Source organism: Nyctereutes procyonoides, unplaced genomic scaffold (assembly GCF_905146905.1).
Source record: "Nyctereutes procyonoides isolate TBG_1078 unplaced genomic scaffold, NYPRO_anot_genome, whole genome shotgun sequence".
NCBI lineage: Eukaryota > Metazoa > Chordata > Mammalia > Carnivora > Canidae > Nyctereutes > Nyctereutes procyonoides.
Window position 1 is genome coordinate 69,561,751 of NW_026575049.1, and position 7,496 is coordinate 69,569,246.

A 7,496-nucleotide genomic window follows, 5' to 3' on the forward strand; every position below is an offset into this window, starting at 1 on the left:
TCTGTGAACAGTTTTTAATACTGTTACATGTTCTTTAGAAGCTTAACTTTTAGTTAAGTTTAGCTACTTGGGTGTACCATAATTTATTAACTAATCTATTATGAGCAAACATTGGCTTCCCTCCCATGGCTTGCTGTTTTAATTAAAGCTGTGAGTAGTATCCCTGCTACATATATCTTTTGGTACTTGTTGAATTATTTCCTCAGGTTCTATTCTTAGATGTGGCATTGCTGGATGAGATAAAGGAGTGTGTATACATATTTTAAGGCTTTTGATATGTGTATGGCTAGAAAGGTAACAACTCACCAGTAAAGTGTGAGCATTCCGATTTCATACATGTACACCAATATCAGCCTTAATAATATTTTTTAGGGCACCTGGGGGGCTCAGTGGTTGAGCGTCTGCCGTTAGCTCAGGCCGTGATCCTGGGGTCCTGGAATCAAGTCCTGCATCAGGCTCCTTGAGAGAGCCTGCTTCTTCCTCTGCCTCTGTCTCATGAATAAGTAAAATCTTTAAAAATAATATTAATAATTTTTGAAATTTCCAATCTGGTAGGTAAATTAATATTTGGTTTTAATTTGTTCAGTTCTTTTACGATTTTTTTAAAATATTTATTTATTGATTGATTGATTCATTCATTCATTCATTCATTCATTTGTGATAGACAGAGAGAGAGAGAGGCAGAGACACAGGAGGAGGGAGAAGCAGGCTCCATGCCAGGAGCCCGACGTGGGACTCGATCCCGGGACTCCAGGATCGTGCCCTGGGCTAAAGGCAGGCGCCAAACCGCTGAGCCACCCAGGGATCCCCAATTTGTTCAGTTCTAAGGAGGATGAACATTTAAGAAATGTGTTAGCCATATTTTTTGGTATGTGTGAAATGCAAGCTTTTTTTTTTCTTAGGTGACAGAAGTCCTTTTTATGTTGAAGATAACAACCAGTACCCTTTGCTGATATTTGAAGCTCTGTGATTAGCTTTTATTTTACTTAATTTTTGAGTAAGACAAACACATGGAACACAATGCAGACAGAACAAAGGGTATATAGTGAAGAGCTACTGTGCATCCTTTCAGAGATATTCCATATATCTACAAACATATGTGTACATATTTTACTTTATTATTCACATGTAAGCAGGCTCTACACATTATTCTACACTTATCCCTTTTTTTACTTACTCATACATCTTAAAATTTTTTAAGTAGGCTTCACACCTAGTGTAGAGCCCAACGTGGGGCTTGAACTCACAATCCTGAGATCAAGACCTAGGCTGATAGCAACAGTCAGATGCTTAACCAGCAACCTGATCGACCCAGGTGCCCCAAGATTGTTTCTTTTCAGTACATGTAATATGGCCTCTATTTAAGGGCAGCAGTTACAGAGTGTTATAGGATGGACTGTAGTTTAATAGTCCCCATTGATGAGCACTCACGTTGTTGTTTTTCTTTTCTTTTTAATTTTTTTTTTTAATTTTTAAAAGATTTTATTTATTTTATTTATTTATTTATGAGAGAGAGAGAGGCAGAGACCCAGGCAGAGGGAGAAGCAGGCTCCACGCAGGGAGCCTGACGTGGGACTCGACCCCAGGTCTCCAGGATCATGCCCTGGGCTGAAGGCGGCACCAAACCGCTGAGCCACCTGGGCTGCCCCTGTTGTTTTCTAAGTCTTTCGCTATTTTTTAAAATTCTGCGGCTCCTTGCTGGCTCATTTGGTGGAGCATGTGACTCTTGATCTCTGGGTTGAGTTGCAGCCTCTTGGTGGCTGTAGAGGTTACTTTAAAAAAAGAATTCTAGAATTACTATCCTTAGATACAGATGTTTTTACAAGCATTTTTAGCTGGATTTTAAATCCTTACTGCATCTGAAACTTGACTACCTATTGTAGTTTTTTCAAAACTTTCCTGTCAAGTTCATTTCCTATAAAGAAAATAATAGTAATGTGAATGCATTGCATAATCGCGTACAGAACACCTTGGTTTAGTTAGTCCTTATGAGACAGCAAGTGCTATTATCTCCATTTCCCAGATGAGACAGCTGAGCCTTCAGACCATAAAAGCAGAAAATACTGGTACTTATGCTACCTTAGTTGTTCAACTTGTATTGCACCAGTGTCACTACCTCCAGGTGGTTATTTTGCTTGGAGTTTTTGCCAACCAAGCTAAATAATTCCTCCTATACCCCTACTTACCAAAATACTGCGTATCTCTGAATTATCCACAATAAGGATTATTTCTGACCACATTTGTGCACACTTAAGGAAGGCAGACCAAACTGGTTTTGATAAGGAAGTTAAAACTTCTGAGAGAAAATAATATATACTAAAGCCAAATTACAGACTTTTGGATTGTCTTCTTTGTGAGGTAATAGAGATTTGACTCCAGATCCTCATAGCAGCATAGTTTGTAAAGAAGTAAATTGAGAATACCTCATAGGCCGATAGCTAACACCAAGAAGTGGAAGAGGAAGACATCCGAAAAGCCAGAGGTAAGACACCTGTGATCCTAAGGGAAGTCTTGTTTTCGTTTAAGATTTTTTACTTATTTTAAGAGGGAGAAAGAGCATGAGCAGGAGGGAGAAGCAGAGGGACAGGGACAAGCAGACTGCACTGAGTGTGGAGCCTGACGTGGCTCATCCTGACGATCCTGAGATCATAACCTGAGCCGAAGTCCAGGGTCGGGTGCTGACCCAACTGAGCCCCTCAGGCACTCTAGGAAGTTCTAGTTCAAAATAACTTCTCCACCAGATCATTTGATTCTGTGCAAATACCAAACATGGATGGAGCATCTTTCTCTTCCTCTAATAAGCTGCTGCTTGTCAGACATAAATTGTGCCGTGTCTTCTGTTTTTAAGTATTTAAATGTTCGGGTACTCTGAGGCTCAATTCTTGAACTCTCCGTTGTCTCCCTTTTTGAGTCCTCAGTGTGGCTTCAAACGTCTTCTGTGGCTCTCCAATTTGTACTTCCAGCCTGGCCCTTTGACTGAATTGCAGGCTTGTGCAGTCGTGCAGTGATATGCCCAGAGGAATAGACCCCTCAGAGCTCGGTTTAGCGGAGTTGTCCTCTGCTGCCCAGCCTTCCCGGCGGCTTCCCCGTCTCAGTAAGTGGCCCATCCTCACCCCTGGCTCAGACCGAATCCTTAGGGTCATCCTTGACTCCTCTCCCTCATACCCCATGTTCATGAGCAAACCTTTTGGCTCCAACCTCGGAGTATATGAAGAAAGTCCAGCGTTGGGGTACCTGGGTGGTGCGGACCGATGATTCTTGATTTTGGCGCAGGTCATGATCTCAGTGTCGTGAGATGGGAGTCCAGCATCGGGCTCCACACCCAGCGTAGAGTCTGCTTGGGATTCTCTCCTCCCCTCTGCCTCCCCCCACACACACACACACACTGAGCACGTGCTCTCGCGCTCTCCCATTTAAAATAAATATTTTTTAAAAATAGAATGAAGTCCCGCCCTTACCTTAGTGCCCAAGCCTGTATAGTCTGAACCATGGCTTCTGCCCTTGGCCTTGCTGTTCCTTGAGAACACGTGTGAATCTACCTCAAAAGTCTCCCACTTGCTCTTGCTCCCCCACCTCTACCCCGATTTGCATGGGTAGCTTTACGTCTCTGCCCAAAAGAAGGTCAATCTTGACCAGCCTATCCTAAAGGGCAACCCCACTTCCCTCTGTATCCCTTTACCCTTACTTATTTTATTTAAAAAATTGAGATAAAGTTCACACAGCACGAAATTCACCTTTTCACAGTGGTACCATTTCAGTGAGTTTTAGTATATTCAGTTACGTATCACCACTAATTCCAAAAAACTGTCATCACTCCAAAAAGACCCCATCAAGAGTACTCCATAACCTTCCCTGCCACCCTCATTCCCCACCCCTGAAATCACTAATGTACATTTTGTTTCTAAAGATGTGGCTAATTGTGGATGTTTTATATAAAGGGAATCATACAATATATGGCCTTTTATATCTGGTTTCTTTCACTTAACATTCATGTTTTCGAAGTTTGTTCAAATTATAGCATGTGTCAGTACTTCATTCCTTTTTTTGGTCAATTAATATTCTGTGAATATCACATTTTTATAATTCATCAGTTGATAGGCATTTGCATTTCACTTTTTGGGTTTTATAAATAATGACGCTATGAACGTAAGTAGTCAAGTTTTTGTATGAACATATTTTTTGTTCTCTTGGGTATATGAATAGGAATGGAATTGCTGGGTCCTATACTGTTTGACTTTTTGAGGCCCTGTCAACTGTTTTCAAGAGTAGCTGTACTGTTGCATGTTCCCACTGGCATACAGGAGGCTTCCAGGTTCTTCATGTGCTCTGCAGTCTCCTTGTCCTAAGGGCAGTTCCCGCTGCCTGCCGCGCTGTACTCAGGTATTCCCGTCTGGATCTGACGCTAGGCATCCAGCCCTGAGATTCGGGCTTCCGTCCCCCGCTGCTGGAGCCCCAGCCCCACGCAGTGACTGGCACAGAGTAAAGCACCCATTAAACACCTGCTCAACCCATGAAAATAGTTCGGTGACCTTTGTTTTCTTGATCTTTTTCTCTTTTGATTTTTACAAAAGATTTCTTTATTTGAGAGACAAGAGATGGCATGAGCAGGGAGCTCAACGCGGGGCTTGGCCCTAGGACTCAGGATCATGACCTGAGCTGAAGGCAGGTGCTTAACCAACTGAGGGACCCAGGTGCCCCAACCACTTCCTTTGATCCTTATGTTAACCTTTAGTTAACCACGTAATAAATGGACACATTTCTCCCATAAAAATTTTAAAACATGACACAGCTAGACCCCTTTTGTATAGTACCGACCGTCCTGGTCCTATTGCCCCTTCTTCACTGTGAAGCCTTTGCAGTGTATCCTTCCAGACCTCTGTCTATGGACCTGTGTAACATTGCAAATGAGGAAAGTACTTCGTTTGGGCTTTTTTTTTTTTTACATAAATTATACGCTATAGGAACATTTTACAGCTTATTTAACACTGCCTTGGAGATCTTTCCATGCCAATATATATACCTCTACTTTTTTTTAACTGCTACCATAAGTATTTTGTGGAATGTACTACCACTGTTTAGCTATTGCTCTGTTTTTAAAATCACAAATATTCATGGAGTAGCTAATTTTTGGAAAGCAGCATTTTTAAAGGTTTTTAGAGCTTAAGATCATGATACTAGATCATCCAATAATAGGATATTGGAGCATCCAAAGTAGCCACAAAGAAAGGGATTAACATGGAAGTAGCAAATTTCAGTCCTTTTTACACTTTAAAGAATGAAATCCACACCTCAGACATGTAAGAGCAAAATACATTTTAATGTCATAGCAGTTAGATGTCAATTCAGCTACAAATAATTTTTTAATTCCCACAATTTTGGAACTTTTTAGACGTTTAAGGATACAACAGTAGTCTTTCTGCCGCTCTGAGGGATTCACTGAAGAGGCCTCTCCACGTCACAGTTCCCATAGCATTTAATGACCCTGCGACTTGGCACTGGAATCTACCCACTATCCTATGCCTCTTGGACATAAGCCCCTCACAGGAAAGAGGCTGGGTCTTAGCCTTCTGAAAGACGCAGTAAAAAATTATCTAGCAAGTATAGTATCTACTGTGTTTATGCATCCCCATTTTCAGCATTTTCTTTCTCCTTCCCAATTCTACTAGTTTATCTTGATGTCTGTTTGAAAATGTGAATGATTGTTGGACAATCCATGTTCATGCATAACTTTTTATTTAAAATTCTGGTCACAAAACAATTTCAAACATTCTGGAATTTCCAACTTTTGTTTTTGGGTTTGTGCCTAGTGGTCAATCCTTTTATAATGCCTTTGAGGCACAAGGTGCTAGGGGTCACCACTTATACCTTGTTTTAGGATTTCCACTTTTCTTCAAAACCTATACTTTTAGGTTATCTTCACTAGACATTGTGTACATTTGTGTAAAATAATCTCTAGAAAAACAAAACAAAATCTTTGTTCTATACTACTTGATGTCCAGTAGATGGCACCAAATACCCTTTGAAATTCATGATACTAATTCCTACTTGGTGTTCCTGGCTATTTGATAATTTCTTCCACCACTGCCAGGAAATAGAAAGAGTCCCTTCTTTCATCTAATTCTGTGATTGTTATACAACCTAGTATTTTTGTCCATGGTTTAAGATAAACCTGTTGGTGGGTATATAGCTGGCTCAATCAGAAAAGCATGAAACTCTTGATCTTGGGGTTGTAAGTTCAAGTCCCATGTTAGGTGTAAAAATTAAGAATAAAATGTTTTTAAGAAATGTTTTTAAAGATAAACCTGTTGGTGTTTAAATCATTAATTTGCTATTTCTGACTCAGATTTCAACCTTTTTTCCTTCTTCTGTGTGGTTTTCAATCACATTGATTCAAGGAGAAGGATCATGGTATTGAAATAAGACTGGGCTGAAAGAAAATTAAGGATAAGAGAAAGAATAAAGAAATATGCTGAATGTTTATGATAAAACGCAGAGAAAATATAAAAGTATATAAAATCCAAATTTAAGATAAGGAAGTCAGTGTTTTTACTGTTAGTTTTAGTACTTTAGTAGAATTCATTTCATTGACTTTCAAATTTGTTTTATAAACAACTTGCAATTAAAAAATACTCGTTAAAAATGTTATATCCCCATTCTCATTTCTCTTTGTACTTTCTTGAAAACCTTTATCCTGAGTGTATTAGCTTTCATAAAGAATAAGCTTTTATTCAGTTTACCATCAAAACCAGGAAATGTTCCCTATACGCCAGGCATGCTTTATAACGTTTATCCTAGTTGTTAGTTCTGTTGACTTTATTTAATTTTAATGAATTTGTCAACCATTAAAAAGGACATGTTAAAAAAATTCCCATCATGATTACATTTACATGTTTTTCTTCTCCTTCCCCCCAGTGTTTGGGGATCAGTGTTTGTGACTCAGTCTGGAAATCTCTCTTTTTCTTTTTCTTTTTTCTTTTTTCTTTTTTTTTTTTTTTTCTTTTTTCTTTTTCTTTCTTTTTTGGAAATCTATTTTTTAACTCCTGTTGAAAGCAAGTGTTTACATGGTTCCAGGCGAAACACATCTGGGTTCAGTCTCCATCTCTGGCTAAATGGATGACAAGCAAAGTCATTTAGCGTCTCTGGGTCCGTTTCTTTGTATGCAAAATGTAGATAGTTAACCTACCTAATGGGGTTGCACTGAGGACTAGTGATAATGCACGTGAAACAGTAAAGCTCTTATTTTCATGTATTGGCAACAGTAAACTTTTTTTTTTAAAGCTGTATGGAATCTGTCCAAGCTGACCAAGACATTTATTCTTCCTTTTTAAAATGCAGATGTCAGTATATTAACAGAGTAACTCGGGCCTCCAGACGGCTCTCCGCTCAAAAATCTTGATACGCTTAGGGAATAATCCTTAATTTTTTTAGTTCCATATATTTCTGTTGGCACCGCCCCCCCCCCCCACAAACCCCATCCATAGTCTTGAGCAGAGGAA